This window comes from Cylas formicarius, unplaced genomic scaffold (genome assembly GCF_029955315.1).
Source record: "Cylas formicarius isolate icCylForm1 unplaced genomic scaffold, icCylForm1.1 PGA_scaffold_10__41_contigs__length_53128322, whole genome shotgun sequence".
Taxonomy (NCBI): Eukaryota; Metazoa; Arthropoda; class Insecta; order Coleoptera; family Brentidae; genus Cylas; species Cylas formicarius.
The window spans coordinates 3,691,609-3,708,830 of NW_026844214.1; the positions used below are offsets into that span (position 1 = coordinate 3,691,609).

General features: G+C 32.2%; 1 protein-coding gene across 5 annotated transcripts in view; it reads left to right on the forward strand.

Moving 5' to 3' along the window:
• The first annotated feature begins 4,533 nt into the window (after positions 1-4,533).
• Positions 4,534-17,222, forward strand: part of LOC132696523 (inactive dipeptidyl peptidase 10) — a 227,673-nt gene continuing 214,984 nt past the window's right edge. For all 5 annotated transcript variants that reach the window (XM_060661422.1, XM_060661395.1, XM_060661404.1 and 2 more), the window contains exon 1: positions 4,534-4,650. The gene's annotated coding sequence lies outside the window, so the exon portion shown is untranslated. The remainder of the gene's footprint in view (positions 4,651-17,222) is intronic.

Consider the following 17,222-nt stretch of genomic DNA (forward strand, 5'->3'; position numbering starts at 1 on the left):
TAGTTCCAAACCCGCTCTTGAATCCGAACTGACTAGCCCCACTCACTTCCTCACATTTCCGATAGAGCCTTGTGTGAAGTATTCGGAGAAAAAGTTTTAGAAAAAGGCTCATTAAACTAATGAGACGATAATCCTTACATGATGTTGCGCTGTTCATCTTTGGCATTGCAACGAACGTAGAGCGGAGCCAATCCGCTGGGAAGCGTCCGGAATCATAGATGTTATTAAAAAGTGTCACGATCTTTTCCAAGTTTTGTTCGCTGACTAAATGAATCGTGTCTGAAAACATATCGTCGGGGCCCGGAGCTTTGTTATTTTTCATCAGCTTGATGGCATGTGTGACTTCGCTCCTCAGTATGCTCGGTCCTGAGAGAGTAGATATCTCTATTGGGGGATTATCTGGTCTATCGTCGTTGAAAAGACGAATTGTGTATTCTTTCCATACATGCAGCAATTCCTCAGGTTCTGTCACTATTTCATTGTGTTGGTTTTTAATGAGGCTAAGCGGTCTGTTGTTGTATAACCCCGCTATTTCTTTTACTTTTTTATGAAGGTGAAAACTATCCCCAAGCCTGCAAAGGCCTTCGGCCTCTAGGCATCTTTCATGTAGCCATTTCTCTTTTGCCGCTCTGATCTCATTTCGTATTCGTCTTTGAAGAGCTCCATATCTGTTGTAATCGTTCTGGGTTTTACATTGCCTTCGTTCCTCCATCAGTTTTAGGATATCTTCGGTCATCCACTTGTTTTTACTTGTTGTTTTTTCTTTCAAGAGAAACTTTTCGTTTGTGGTTGTAAAGGCTCGCTTGAGATCGAGCCAGTACCTGTCAGTGTCGTTGGTGTTGACAACGTTTTCTAGTTCTTTATTAAGATGGTCCTCATATGATAGTCTTGTTTTTTTTTTTTTTTTTTTCATAAGATCAGACCATCAATTAGTGTTATGCAAAATCAGATTACAGAGACCACCTTTGATCAAAATCCAACCACAGCACATAGAGAAAACTAATATAGAATCACTAGAAAACGAAATCACAAAAACTCTGTGTCAAAACAGACTAGAATTAAAAATAGGAGAAATCGAAATAACACATAACGATGATGTAGAACAAATCTGGAAAAAAATAACAAACAACATAAGAACAGCACTTGGAACAAGAAAGATAAATGTAAATAACAAAAAAGTCAACAAACCCTGGTTTACAGAATAGGTTATATGCAAAGAAAAAAGAGACACACCCTTAAAATATGGAAGCAACAAAACACCAGAAGAACACGCAAACTATATAGTAACAAGAAACAGGGTGAATGCAAGGATAAAAACCATCAAAGGGGAATATTGAGAAAGATTTCCAAAAGACATTGAACACGATTTTTATTTTTTAAAAGAGTGTGGAAATTATTACGATCAACTAAATGACTTATAAATGAATACATAAAGATTAACTCAATAAAAATGGAGGAATGCATAAAATCCTTTAAAAAGAAAGAAAATAATGTTCAACACAAAAATCACTTATTAACACAGAAATATTTAATTTGGACTTGTCGATACACAGGCTAGAATAATTAAGAGCACTTATACGATACAATAAGCGAATATACAGGCTGACCCAAATTAAGTGTACATGATTGGTAACTTTGTTGTGAGTAGAGATATACAGTAAGCTAAATTATCAAAGCAGTTGCATTTTTCCACTGATTAAGATAAGAGCACCAGAAAAATAATTGAATGTAGGGTTTAGAGAAAAATGTTTAAAATGTGCTCTTTTTAAATGGATTTTTTAAATATTTTTCATATACATTGCATATGCAATATTGGCATAAAAAATAAATAAAACTCCATTTTCCTTTTATTGTTTTAAGAAATATGGGATGGAATTTTTGAACACGTTTTTCTATTGATCGAATTGCGTTTAGTATTGTTCCACCATGTATTAAGCTTATTTTTTGTCTTATTGGAGCCTTTAAATTGTCAACGTGTTTGTATCTTTGCTTATAAATTTCGTTCCTTAAATAACCCCACAAGTAGAAATCAAGTGGGGTTATATCTGGTGACCTAGGAGGCCAAGGAATAGTCCATTTGTAGCAATCCATTTATTGTTGAAAATGGTTGTCAAAAATATATATGTGCCTCGGAAGTTATGAGCTATGAGGTCTTGCTCAGCATTTTTAAAAATTTTAAAAACCGCATTTGCAAGGTCTCGAAAAAAAAATCTTTTCTCAAAAATAGTATCTACGATTGAAAAAAATCTAAAACCAAATGACGTACAAGATCCAGACAAAAACTCGGTAATCTGCAAAAAACCGAAAATTGGGCTCCCTTTGTAATGATAATTGACCATAACTAGAAGTATGGATAGCTAAAGCTTTTGTATTTAAAGTTATCACATATTGTACGGGGTGTTCGGGATATTCCGTGCTATATTCAAAGACGTCATAAATGACTCAAATATGTTGCTATCGATTTTAAATTTGGCAAGGAAGTAAAAGTCCGTACCCACATCTAAACAATAGAATTTAAGTGTAATCAAATATTTTTTTAAAAAATTTGAAAATTTTTCTTTGATTATTTTGGTTTCCAGGAAGACATGATTTTCTCATAGACTGTTTAACCAATCGGCAAAATTTTAGCACCGGGAAACGCGAGATATCCGGGGCAATAACTTTCATTTCAGACAATTTTTCGATTACATAGAGGATATTTCATTCATGGACAACAATCTAAAAGACCGTGAAAATTTTACTTTTCAAGAATAAATTATTACCCGCAAATCAAAAATCGTAAAAAATATGTCTAATCGGTTTTAGCAGTGTTATAGACCACATCAAGACCTTAAATTTTTGTGTTTACGGTTTTCGTCTATCACATACGCTCTTCGAGATATTTAGACACGATGACGTCATTTACTATTACGACGTATTGCATTGTTGTTGCAAACAAGTATTTTCTCTCCTGGAAAAATTCATATAGCAGGACACGTGGGAGGTTCAGGGTTATAACCCCCATTGCGAACATAGTTTGAATTACATGCAGGGTGTGTCGTTTATGGGTAAAGAATCTAAAAGATCCTAAAAATTTATGTTTTTTTGGATAAATTATTGGCGATAAATGAAAAACTGTTAGAAATGGGATAATTTTCTTTGAAGAGTGTCGTAAACTGTGTCGAGGGAGAGTTTCAGTTTTCGTCTATAATACAGGGTGGGCAAGATATTTCAAAAAATATAATTTGAGATCGCAATTACCAGTACAAATTTAAATATTTAAAGTTTGCCGTAAGTTTGAAGTTCGGCGAGATGTGAAAAACACTTTATACAGGGTGCATGCACCATAAATTACATCGATTTTGCGAATGTTCCATAGTGGAGCACGATAGAAGAACAATGCGTCCCTCAAGGACAAAAACCCCTAATTCGCTTCTTTTTGAAATAAAAATCTGGTCGGCGCTACTCGCTACGAACTTACCCCGCACACCTACGATTTTTCAAAATCAATCTTGTTTAGCTCGGGAATATACTAGCAAGAAATTTTCTCCTGACCACTAATGTTGGTTTTCTGAATTATAATTTCCCGAATTTGATTCGTCAGTCCACAAAATATACCGAAAATTATTAATGTTTTGGCGGAAAAAGTTATCATACCAATGGCAAAAAAAGTCTTCTCTCTGCATCTTCTGCCAAAAGCACCTGAGCAGGTCAGAATTCATAAGGGCAAAAATAATTTCGACGCTATTAAAGAATAAGTTAGAGACTTCGACTATATCTGGATTAGAATTTTCACGATCTGCTTTCAAATAACCAACAGCAAAAATTTCCGGTCTTCACTTATAATGAAAATTTTTCATCTCCTTCTTTTTGAAAAAAAAAAACGGTTTCATTATGTCTCAATATTCGATAAAGGCGTAGACAAAAATGTTCATGTGGTGGAACGAGCCATGGATATAGGTTATGCATCGTTCTCTTGGGTTTACAGACAATTTGCTGTATGCCAAATAGCATTCTAACATGCCGCACTTCGTCTCATGCATAAAAACTATTTTTTCATTAACGATACAGTAAAATTAATTTAAATAATTGATGAGGATTAATATGAAAATGCTAATAATTAACACATTAAAACTAACTTTTATTGTTATTATTTTCCTTGGCTTTCTTTGAAAAATTTTTACTGTGCCTTTATCGAATTTTAGAAATACGCTTCAAAATATCCACGGCATGATGGTGATGAGCTTTTCTGAGAAGTTTTACCCAGTAACGGTTGCCTGGAGTAGTTTAACGCAACTGCCATTATTTAAGCCTCGCGACGATAACCCGCATCAACTCCAAGTTATAAAGTAGTGTTTTTCATCTTCCAAATTAAGGGCCATGCATCACGAAAAATCTAGACGAAAGCGGCGTCGCGACGGAACTCTTTCAAAATTGAAAGACTTCAGGTGAAGGCGGCACATTATCGCTAAGGCACATCGTCCTATGATGGAACACAACAATGCGGATAAGCGCAAGCGCACGAACCCTTCGGAGAGCACCGGCCAGTTGTGACAGCGCCGTCGATAGTGGCAGACGCGCGTCGCGACGCCGATCTCTCAAACATCCTGATAAACTGCACTTCTCGTTCGAAATCGTACCCGTTAGCGACGTGTGGCGGTAATTGATTCGGTGAGTAGCCCGTTCCTGCCGGTTTAACGAAGCAATACTGCTGCTAATTTTTAAAGGGTCCTTTCAAAAAATGCGCAAGTTTTCGATAAAATTGGCGCTTACGTAAAAATGTGCACGAATTTGCATATAAGATGGAGAAAAATTTTAAAATTAGTTATATACCTAGAAAAGCAGACGAAGTTCATAACTTCGCTGACTTTACGCTAAAAACATTATTATTAAGCTTTCATCATGGGTTAAATTAGCCAACTAGTAGCATTTTTTACACTGATCGCTATGGTGAAAAAAGAAAAAAAATTGAAGTTTAGCAAAAAACTAAGGATTTGGACTCTGTTTAAATGGAAGACCTTGTATATTTTTTGCTCTGAGGTTCGAATTATTAGCACATTTCTTTTTTAGACTAGATTGCTTTGAGTAGTTGCGAAATAAGACTCCATTTTTCTTTTATTGTTCTATTTGAAGCTCAGAAAAAAATGATCAAACAAGGCTGTGCAAACAGAAAACTAGTTTTCAACAAAGTTTTTTTAATTTGCTATTATGATTGTTATACTAATTTTCATCAATTATTTAAATAAATTTTATCACTTATTGAAAAGTGGTTTTTGCGCATGAAGAAACTTGCTACTTGTTAGAATGCTATTTGGCATGCAGAGCTAGAGAAACTGTTTTTGCAAAAAGAAAGAGGCGATAAAATTTTATTATAAGTAAGAATTATAAAAATGCATATAAGATGGAGAAAAAAGTTCAAATTAGTTATATACCTAGAACGCTGACTGCGCTCTAAAATCATTATACCGGCTGATCTAAGTTAAGTGTTCATTCATTATGAGTAGTCGGTTACATTAGCAAAGTGGTAGCATATTTTCCATTGACCGCGATGGTCAAAACAGAAAAACAGCTGACTCTAGTGTTTAGGGAAAAATGAGGAAATTGTACTCTTTTTAAATGTATATATTTTTGATTATTATGGTTCACCAGCAGAACAAAAACCGAATTATCAGCACATTTCTCTTTGAGACTGTTGCGAAAGTAAACCCAATGTTTTTTTATTGTTTCATTTGAACGTAATCAACAACCTTTTATTTATTCAATTGCTATAAAATTGGTTCGTCTCCTTCTTTTAGCAAAAACGGTTTTTCATTAGTTCCAAAGATGAAGGTAGTGCAAATAATGACAGCCCTGCCTAATAAAAAACTATCTTTCAAAAAATTAGTTTTAGTGCGTGAATTTATTTGCATTGTTATATTAATTGTTATTAATTATTTAAATAAATTTTTGCTATATCACTTATTGAAAAGTGGTTTTTACGTATGAATAAACTTGCGACCTGTTAGAATTCTATTTGGCATGCAGTAAACCGTCTGTAAGGGCTAGAGAACAATACATAAACCAATATGCACAGCGCGTTCCACCATATGCAAAAAGAATGAGATGAAATTTTTTTATTATAAATGAAGATGTGGATATTGGTGTCCTTATATATTTTGGAGGTTACCTGTACAATTCTATTCCAGACATAGTTTTGGTTAGTTTGGTTAGAGTCTAACCTATCTTTAAATACTTTGAAAATAAATAATAATAATAAAAATGTATATAAGATGGAGAAAAATTTTAAATTAGTTATATACCTAGAACAGCAGATGAAGCCCATAGCTAAGTGAAGATCACACGCTGACCTTACGCTATAAACATTGTACAGGCTGATTTAATTTAAGTATTCATTCATTGGTAACTTTGTTATGAGTAGGTCGGTAAAATTTGCAAATTAGCATCTTTTCTACCGAACACGACGGTGAAAATAGAAAAACAGACTCTAGGGTTTAGGAAAAAATGAGGAAATTGTACTCTTTTTAAATGGAACACCCTGCATATTTTTACTAGAACGTTACCCAGCAGAACAAAAAAAAGAATAATCAGCAGCATTATTAGACTAGATGGCTATGAGTGGTTGCGAAATAAAACCCCACTTTTTTATTGTTTTATTTTATAACAACCTTTCATTTATTCAATTGTTATAAAATTTTTGATTGTAGGGTTTAGGAAAAAATGAGGAAAATGTTTTTTTTATGGAACACCCTGTATATTTTTTTACTCTAACGTTCGTAAATTACCAACAGAACAAAAAATAACCGATTTATCGGCACATTTTTTTAGGCTAGACTAGACTCCTTAAAAAACTACATTTTTCTTTTATTATTTTTAAATATCACCAATTTCCACGTCTTTATTTGTTATAAAATTTTTTCGTCTCATTTTAGCAAAATCGGTTTGATTATTTCTAAAGATTCGATAAAAGCGCAGTAAAAATTGTTCAAAGAAGGCTGTGCAAAATATTGACAGCCATGCCAAATGGGACACTGGTTGTAAAAGTTAGTGTTAATGTGTAAATTACTAGCTTTTTATATCTATATCACTTATTAGAAAATGATTTTTACGCATGAGAGAAAGTGCGGCATGTTACAATGTTATTTGGCATACAGCAAATTGTCTGTAACGCGAAGAGAACGATATATAAACCTATATCCGCAACACGTTCCACCACATGAACCTTCTTGTCTATCTTGTCTATCTTGTCATCTTTGGAACTAATGAAAAACCGTTTTTTTCAAATAGAAGGAGACGAAAAAATTTTATTATAAGTGAAATGTGGTGTTCTTGGTTATTTGGAAGCAGATCGTGACAATTCTAATCCAGATATAGTGAAAGTCTCTAAGTTATTCTTTAATACCGTAGCTCACGCGCTTTTGACAGAGGATGGATGCAGTGAGAAGACTTTTTTTGTGATTGGTATGATAACTTTTGTCGCCAAAACATAAATAATTTTCGGTATATTTCGTGGCCTCAGTAATCAAATTTTTCAAATTTTGGAATTTGTAATCCAAAAAATCATCATCATTGGTCAAGAGAAAATTTCTTGTGTAAGTACATTCCCGAGGTCCACAAATTCGTTTCAGCTTTAACATTTGGTAGAGTATAATTGGTTCTCGCATTGTTGGTCCATATTTTTACCATGGGACTCTGATACATTGCAATCATTACTGAAAGTCTGGATGCTTTTCTAGATGAGCTTGATTTCGCAAGTAGACAGAATCTCCGTTTCCAACGAGATTGCGCACCAGCTCATAACTTCCGGAGCACATATCAATTTTTGACAACCATTTCCAACAAGAAATGGATTGCCACAAATGAACTATTCTTTGGCCTTCTCGGTCACCAGATATAACCACTTGATTTCTACTTGTGGGGTTATTTCTTGAACAAAATTCATAAGAGAAGATACCAACACGTTGACATTTTAAAGGCTGGAATAAGACAAAAAATAAGCCCGATAATTGGTAAAACAATACTACAGGCAATTCGATCAACAGAAAAACATGCTCAAAAATGTATTGTACGATTTGTTGATTTTGAACACGTCTTAAAATAACTTTATTAGTTAATCGCAAATTAATTAGTTTTTTTATTTTATTTTCTTCTTTAAATATTTCTTACAACAATAAAAGGAAAATGGAGTTTTATTTCGCAAAAAAATAATAATTCGGTTATTTTCAATTTAATGCCAATATTGCATATGCAATATGTATATGAGAAAATATACAAATTGGGAACATACATTTTTTTTCGTTATTATAATTATAAATTCTGGTATTTGTACATTTTAAGCCTTTTGCGTAACACCAGGACCGCTTAAAAATTCTAAAAAAAGCTAATCGATATTATTATAACCGAATCGTAATTAATTTATTGAATGTGTTATTTTTTTGGATAATTATATGGATTTAACCTAAAACTAGGACTTTCGAAAATCTTATAAATATCAGTAACAATTTTTTTAATAGATTAAAAAATAGTTACTAAACAGTAACGTTTATTAAATACTTTTTAATAAAAAATTATAATTCTTATATATAACATTATTATATAATATAATAATAATATATATTGTAATAGTTAAATTTAGTCAAAATAAAAAGCTTATATTTACTAAACAGTAACGTTTATTAAATACTTTTTAATAAAAAATTATAATTATTATATATAACATTATTATATAATATAATAATAATATATATTGTAATAGATAAATTTAGTCAAAATAAAAAGTTTAAGTGGACCGCTTGGCCCCCTCCATTTTAATCATTTTTTCCTAAACTCTACATTCAATTGTTTTTCTGTTTCTACCATCGTAATCAGTGGAAAAAATTCTACTGCTTTGTTAATTTAACTGACAATGTGTCTCTATTCATAACAAAGTTGGCAAGAGTTATATTCTATAAATGCTCGTATTATTCTAGCCTCTGCACCGGTAAGTCCAAATAAAAAATTTCTGTGTTAATAAATATTTTTAATAACGTTCTCCAAATTTGGAACATTTAAGTGGCGTAGTCGGAAGCGATTTCTAAGTGCAATTAGTGGTTGACAATTAACCAGATTCTTAAATAGATTTATTATACGTTCCTATACTTACAATACTAGTATTGTACTAGTAATATTTCCAAAATATCAAAAAATTTAAATTAAGCAAACTTTTTTCCATATTTAAATTAAACAAAAAAAAAACGTTATACTAACCTTTTTGCTTTTATATGCAATCGTATTAAGATTGTTAAGTTTTTGATAAAATTTATGAGGAAAATGTCATTTCAAATACTTGTGGCAATAACAGAATTCGAAAATTTCTTTAAATTAATCTTAAAGTCTTTTAATTTATTTATTACTTTATATTCGTATATTTGCAACATTATTATTAAATTATGCATAGCTATATGAAATCAGTAAAGATTTGCGATAATTTCAAATAAACTATAGGGTTACACCATTAGACGTAAATTTGCCAAAATTTGACATTGTGTAATTTTTTTTGTTGAAATAAAATATTTTCACATTTTTTCTATCAACTATCGACAATCATGGGTCACCGTATAAACTTTGGGCATAAGTATCATTTAATTTACTTATTGGGATATTAAATATTTATATATAGTTTTAACATCATTTCCTGTCATCGACCGGAAAATAAATTACCGTTTACTAACAGTAACAACTATATCTAGTAACAATTTAATTTGTTATTAATTGAGCTTTTCAATAATTCCATTATATATATATATATATATATCAAATTTGATTAATAATAAATTCCAAATTTAATTTGTATTATAATATTTTTAATTATTCAGAAATATTTATTGAAAATTTATTGCTTAATAAAAATCTTTTTTGATCGAGATGAACCTAAAGGCAAAGTATTTTTCAATTTCTTTTAACATCCCCGTCCTATATAGAAGCAAAAATTCTCCCTTCAGGAGTGTTTAATTTGAATCTGAAATACACAGTCTTTCCATTAAATTCGTCCTCATCTTTTTTTGCTCCTTGACCTTTTTTTTGTTTGTCCTAATCTAACGGCGAGGGGTAACAGATTTATAGCATGTCAGCTTGGATCCCTTATCCATGGCCTAATCCTATAGTTTATCCAATACACAACTTTAAGCAGGCTACATTTTTGTTTAGTTGCTAAAGTACGACATACGAATTCGAGATCAATATCGATTATTGCGCAACGCTTTGAGCTTAACAGTGATTGATTTATATCTTATAATATCCTCCGGAGTCAATCCACTCTGAACAATAAATGGACTGGCAAAGACTGCAGCGGAATACTAAATAGATGCTGAAGCTGCTACGGGCAGGCGGAGTTGATATAGTGGCTAAAGGTTTAGATAAGAACAAAGAAATGGCTTCGAAAAGCAGTACACTATACAAATTGTTTTTTGCATCAGAAAAAAAGCAACATTTTTTATTGAAAAAATTAATAAAATTTTAAATAATTTACGTAACTTTTATTGCCTGCTTGATTATATAATTTTTAACCTAGTCATAGAAAATAAATTTAAAAATCTCATAAACCCAAGTTAATAAAATAAAAAAATCAAAGGGTAAATGCAGATAAAGTCTGTTCATAGATACAAAAAAGTGAATGACTGATACGAATTAAGGAAAGATCCGGGCAAGCTGTAAGAATGAATAATGGCAGAACAGGTGCGTACTTTTCTTAGAATTTAATTATTTGGGGTTTTGTTAGGAAAAATACTAAACAATATTTATTTATTTATGTATGTATTTATGTTTAAATCTAAAATAAAATTACAAATTATTTTTATTACCTACTTAAATTACCTAAAATTATACACATAACATATCAGTACCACTATCGCTATCATCGCCTGTTCTAATTATTTTTGCAATTTGGATGCCTTTTCTATATGTTTAACAGAATTTGCCCAACTCTGTGGAGGGATGTTAAAAACTTCGGTTTCTATAAGTTTGAGGACATTGGAGTTAACACGGGGAAAAACATTGTTACGACGAATGGCAGATTTCAGTTGGTGCCAAACATCTTTAATGGGATTAAATATACAGTGGTAAAGTGGAAGCCTTAAAATTGTATGCCCTAGATTTTTTGCATAATTATCACAGACGTATTCCTTTTGTAGGTTCAAGCTTTGTAGAACCTCAATTAATTGCATGTTGGTATAATCTTCGTGAAAATACATGTTGTTAATATACAGGTAGTTTTGGATTGTTGCTTTTGTCACATGAAGGGGTTTTAGTCAACTGTCTACTGCGATAACTTGCATTGTCCATTACAATTACGCTATTAGGAGGAATGTTTGGAAGTAGTTTGTTTTTAAACCAACTTTCAAATAAATCAGCAGTCATCATGGTAATCCAGAGAAAGTCCATTTGAAATCCAACCATCTTTAAAGCCAGCATGCAAAATAGTTATTCTTTTACCTCTTTTTGATGGCGCGTTTGTTTTACACTTATCAGTTGGGTCAACCCAACCCATTTCCGGGGTATCATAAGTGTCGAACCAGGTTTTTTCTAGATATTCCAGTCGCCATTTCCGAATTCTAAAAGATTCCATTAAAACTTGCCTTTTGTCAATTTTCTAAAATCTAAAACCCATGTGTTGAATACACTTCCATAAGGTAGTTCTGCCACATTTAACACCGGTTTCATCTTTTTCAAGCCTCCTAATTAAGATATCTAATGTAGGCACGCTTTGTTCCTCGTATAACCGGTAAATTTTACGCCGTATTATATCTTGATCACTTTCATCTACACTCGAGAAAATGTCAGCATCTCTTCTTTTTTTCCTCGCTGAAATGGGATTATTCACAATTTTCCATACAGTTGATGTTGGAATTTTGATCAATGTGGCCGTTTTTTCTGAAGATGCTTGCTTGCTGGCACCACGTGCAATGAGAGTCAAATAAACATTGCTTATAACTTCCTTAGTCCCAATAGAATAGTGTTTTCTACATTTGGGCGGGAGCATCTCGTGAAATACAGTAGACTCGCACATATTTTGCATAATTCGCACATGATTCAACACAGACTGTATTACACACGAAATAGGAATGATAACTAATAAACATAAACTAAGTAGTATACCATACCAAAAAATATTAAACACAGGCAGGTATAAAATTATTTTCTATTACGGACCACAATTTTACCTGAATTTAAATTCCGAAACTTTAGGTAATAATCTTGTGGCAATTGCAATTGGTCACTTTCTTATATCTATGAACAGACTTTATTAATGTCAAGAGTGGGGTTATGTTAATAACTTCCCACAGGATAAAACCATTGAAGCAGAGATTATTAGTATTATATCAAAAGGAAATGGTTAATCACCTAAATGGCCATTTTGTCACCATCGGTGCTAGTATTGTTTGTGGGAAACGAGATCACCATCGATGAAAGGTCTAAACAGGTTAGAAGTGGTAACAATGTGAACACAGAGGTGACAAATGAAAATGATATCGGAGAAATTATATTCAATATAAGAAAATACACAGCATTTTGATGGCATAAGGTCACAATCAGAGGTATACCTAACGTAAAAGGAATTATGATAAAAATTTTAACTAAGCTAATAAATAATGCGATTTCCACAGCTGTTCTTTCAAATGGGTTAAAAACTTATTACAATACATTACAAACACAGTTCAAGTGCACAAATTCCAGTATGGTATACTTTAAGTGCAGATATATTCATTCAATACAATACAATACAAGAAATTGTGGTAATTTTATGTTGAGAGAATGTTATTCTAGTCATGTACAAAACTCTAAATTACTTAAAGGCCTAAATAATTTTAACAATTTACCGCATGATATTAAAAACTGTAATAGTCTTAATAAATTTAAAAGACTTTTAAGTATTGCCCAAATTCTGATTTCTGCGTGCTTAGCTTTTGGTTTCCGTTCATCTGGAATTTTATATTTAGAATTTATATTTTGTATTTTTTATGTAGCATAATCCTAAATAAAGATTATATTATTATTATTATATTAATATTGTTAAATAATGTTTGTTTCAAAAAGACGAAAATGTTGGCACATATTCTCTAACTCTCTACAGAAGTAGCGTTAGAGCGTAACTTATTGGATTACGCGAGATATAAAAATATTTTTCTGCACGAATTTATTTTTGCTTGTTTTTCAAGAAGATATATTAATAAGACACTATAATTATGTATGTACTGAATGCCCCCTAACTTCCATTATGATTACTGAGAAAACAGTTTTCCTGGCTTGGGAACACTATAGGATTCAGGATTGGTGCAATCCTCTATTAATTTTCAAATATGCGGACCTAAAACCTTAAACAATTATATTAAAACAACTTAAAACACTTTCTAATAAAAATAATCATCTGTTTGTCGAACGTAGGTAGGTACCTAAAATGTAAATATTTCAGGAATACTGCAAAAATCAACTACTTTGGTCGACCTTAATCAAAAAAGGAGATAGGAAACACATAAAATTTTTATCACGGCAGTGAACGCGAGTTAGGTCTCAATAGGGGTTGGCACCACTCCAACTTTCCAGTACGAAGAAAAGAAACACTCAAAAGATGCATCCGTTAAAGCTTATAAAATTTTTAAACGGTGGCTTAAAAGAAATCCGCAACCAGATGGGTCTATTAATAACAATCTCTCATTCGGGCAGTTTTGTTAGACATGTTTTAATGGCATTGAAATTATTTTAATTATCCACGGGATCTGATCGAATGACATGGCGAATTTGTATATAAATATTTAAATAATTGGAGCAACAATACATTAATAACGATGACAGCGTGATCTGTTTGACTAGTGTCAGAATAAAAGTTAAATCTCTGTAAAAATAGTATTAGAATTTTTTTATTGCACATTTCTTGCAGTAAATAGTGGGTTAAAAAGGAGATTTCGATACCAGATTACTTTTTTTTAATACGCAATTTTTGTATATTTCTTTTAATCTATTCATCTGGCATGCCAGACTCATTCGGATTTGGAAAAGAAAGAAATAGGTCCATTAACACAGGTCGATAATTTTTAATGATTCGAAAGTTGATTTCTATCCGGATTCCTCCTAAATTTAAATCTGGTACGCATTTTCCTCTATCAGCTTTAAAAGAATTAATAAATGAAAATCTCGGTTGATTTAAACGTTATTTTTATTAGCACATGAACAAAAACCGAATTAAAAATATAAATTAAGTCCATTTATTTTTGGAAGATCTCTCCCTCTTGGCTGAAAAACGGGAGTTACCTGTATATATATAAGAATTTTTTTTTCAATATTGTCTGAGTCACGAGTGTTAGTTTAAATACTATTCAAAGTTTTATCAACTTCTTCAGGGTAAACTTTAGCCAAACGGAATGAATTAGGGCCAAATTGTTTATTAATATAATTTGCAGACACAAACCCAGAATCAACACACCCAACAGCTCCAAAGGAAAGCAACATTAAAACTATTAGGTTGGCTTAAATTGTTCGCAAACATTTAAGTGGGATTACTGTGTACTTGAAGTCTCTTCAAAGTACGCCAAAAATTTTTAGGATCATCCTTAAAAGTACTCGCTAAATATGCCCTTTTCTTCATTCTCTATACTCGCTTAAAGCAATATTTGACTTAAGACGTTTGTTTCTTAAACGTGACCTATTTTTAAGTTTTATTAAAAGTTTAACGTTTTCGGTACGCCAAGGGACTGCGGGTCTCTAACTGTTTTTAATATTGTCAAATATTATTGAATATTTGTTCATAGTATATAGCATCAAATTATCTTAGTTGGTTTTGTTAGAGTTATTAAAGAAAAAATGCAAAATTCAAAAATTCAACATTATGTTAATATATCTTCTTCGTCCAATTCATATTGATTTTTTCAGTCCTCTTGCTTCGATTTTCTTTATATTATTAGATATATTAGCATTCAAAGTGTCCCATTAAAAAGAGTGAGAAAAAATAACCGCGGCCAATTTGGATTGCAAAATGCAGGTCCAGCTTAATTATCCCAGTGCACTTCCTGTCGAGATTGTTTGTTCGGTAAGCACCACGACAAACAATCGAAGATAGTCGTCTAGCTAAGTACGGCAAGCATTTTTCGAATTCCAAACAGGTATGTGAAAATTGTGGCCTATTTAAAAACTCTCAAAAAAATGTGCTATTGACAGTTTTAGAGTTCAGTTTCTTTGCTTGGTTTAATTCAAAATGTATTCTAGTTTTGTTATGGCAACAGTCTATTTCGATTTTATAATTATTCAAAATTGTTTTTACTTGAATTTGAAAAAACATCAGTGATTACAAGAACCAAAGTTTGACCCAAACTTATAGTTTCCTTATAGTTTGAAAGATTCTTCAATTTTTACTATCCCATGCTACGTATTTCTAGTTGTTTTGGACACTAAGAGATTTTGAGTGCCCCAAGTTCTATTGAATTCCAGTATTTACCAGCACCAAGCTTTAACCCTATAGTTTGCTCAATTAATTAGAGAGGTTTATCAATTTTTACAATTGAATGCTATGTTTTTCCAGTTGCTTTGGACGCTCAAAGATTTCGAGTGCCCCCAGTTCTATAGGATTCTAGTATTTATCAGAACTAATCTTTAAGCTTATAGTTTCCTCAATTAATATCAGGGGTTCTTCAATATTTACCATTGGAAGCTACTTTTTTCTAGTTGTTTTGGACACTCGAAGATTTTGAATGCCTCTAGTACTCTTTAACTTCAATATATATCAGAATCAATATTTAACTTATAGTTTCCTCAATTAATCTGAGGGATTATTAAATTTTTACTATTGAATTACTGCTGAATGCTCAAAGATTTTCAGTGTACCTAGTTCTCTTTAATTGCAGTATTTATCAGAATCAACCTTTAGGCTTATAGTTTCCTTAATTAGTTTGAGGGGTTCTTCAATTTTCACATTTACTTTTCCAGTTGTTTTGGACACTCAAAAATTTTGAGTGTCCCTAGTTCTCTTTAATTTCTGGGGCAGACTATTTCATTCCCCCTCTTCTAATTAATATTGGTATTTATCAGAATCAAACTTTGTGACACACTTCAGCTTATATAGTCTCCTCAATTGTCTTGAGGGTTTCTCTAGTGAGTACCACCAAGCGCTATCTCTTTTTAGTTGTTTGGACACGAAAAGATTGGAGGCTTCCGTGGTGGCATTTGAACAAACCATCTCTTCCTCTCTCTGCCAATCAAGATATAGATGCTTAAACATTTTGGATAACTTAAGGAAGCATCAAATTTTCATTATATCGCTGCATATGAAGTACTAATTAAAACCGTTTTTGTTTCTTCACGCATAGGTCTTGGCCTTTGAAATCCCAAGCAAATATTGGACATAAGTTACATCGCAAAGCTGCGGGATTACACGCGAATACCAAATTACTTGTTTGAATTATTTCGAGGTTAATTAGAAAATGCCTACGGTCGCTTTTCCACCAAACGCGTGTGTGGGTTTCTGTGGGTGTTTACAACGATGTCAAGCTTCGTACGCCTTTTGTGCTGCCCCCGGCATATTATATGTAGGCGGGGATTAAAACATTTCTGGAGGGGCAATAACGAGCCTGTCTTCCACTTGACAGAAATGGGAACTTTGAAGGTGATTGTTAAGTGGTGCCGTTTCAACGGCTTAACACTATCGAACGTCGATATTCAGGCCACTTTGAAATGGAGAATAGATTGAGCCTAATCAAAAAGTATATCTCGTTTTTGTGTGTGCAAAATAAAGCATTATCACAGGTCACATTAGTCAGTCTTACATTTTACTTCTATTTTTCCAACCGGAGCAATTTAAATTTGATATTGAAAGAGTGCGCAAGCGCCCCAACGGCATACAAAAGCAACGCGAAATGTGTTTTGGAAAAGGAAAAAAAATCTATAAAAGGGGAAAAAGGAAAATAAATAAAAAAAGTACATTAAAAGAATGAATTTCTTGCAAAAATGGCCGCTACAGAATAACAAAAAAAAATATAGCACTTGTAACCTTAGGACGCCAGCAATTAGCAGACCTCAGACTCAGTTTCTCAGATGGTCTAGGGAACCCAATGTTTTTCAATAAAAAAAAACTATTTAATTTAAATTAGCACAATTGACAAAAGTCAGTTGTGAGAGTAAAAAAAATGGAACAAAGAATTTGCATAAACTTTTGTGAAAAATTTGAATAGAGTGCTGCAAATCACATGGAATGTTGACAACGGCATACGAATCTACCTTGATCA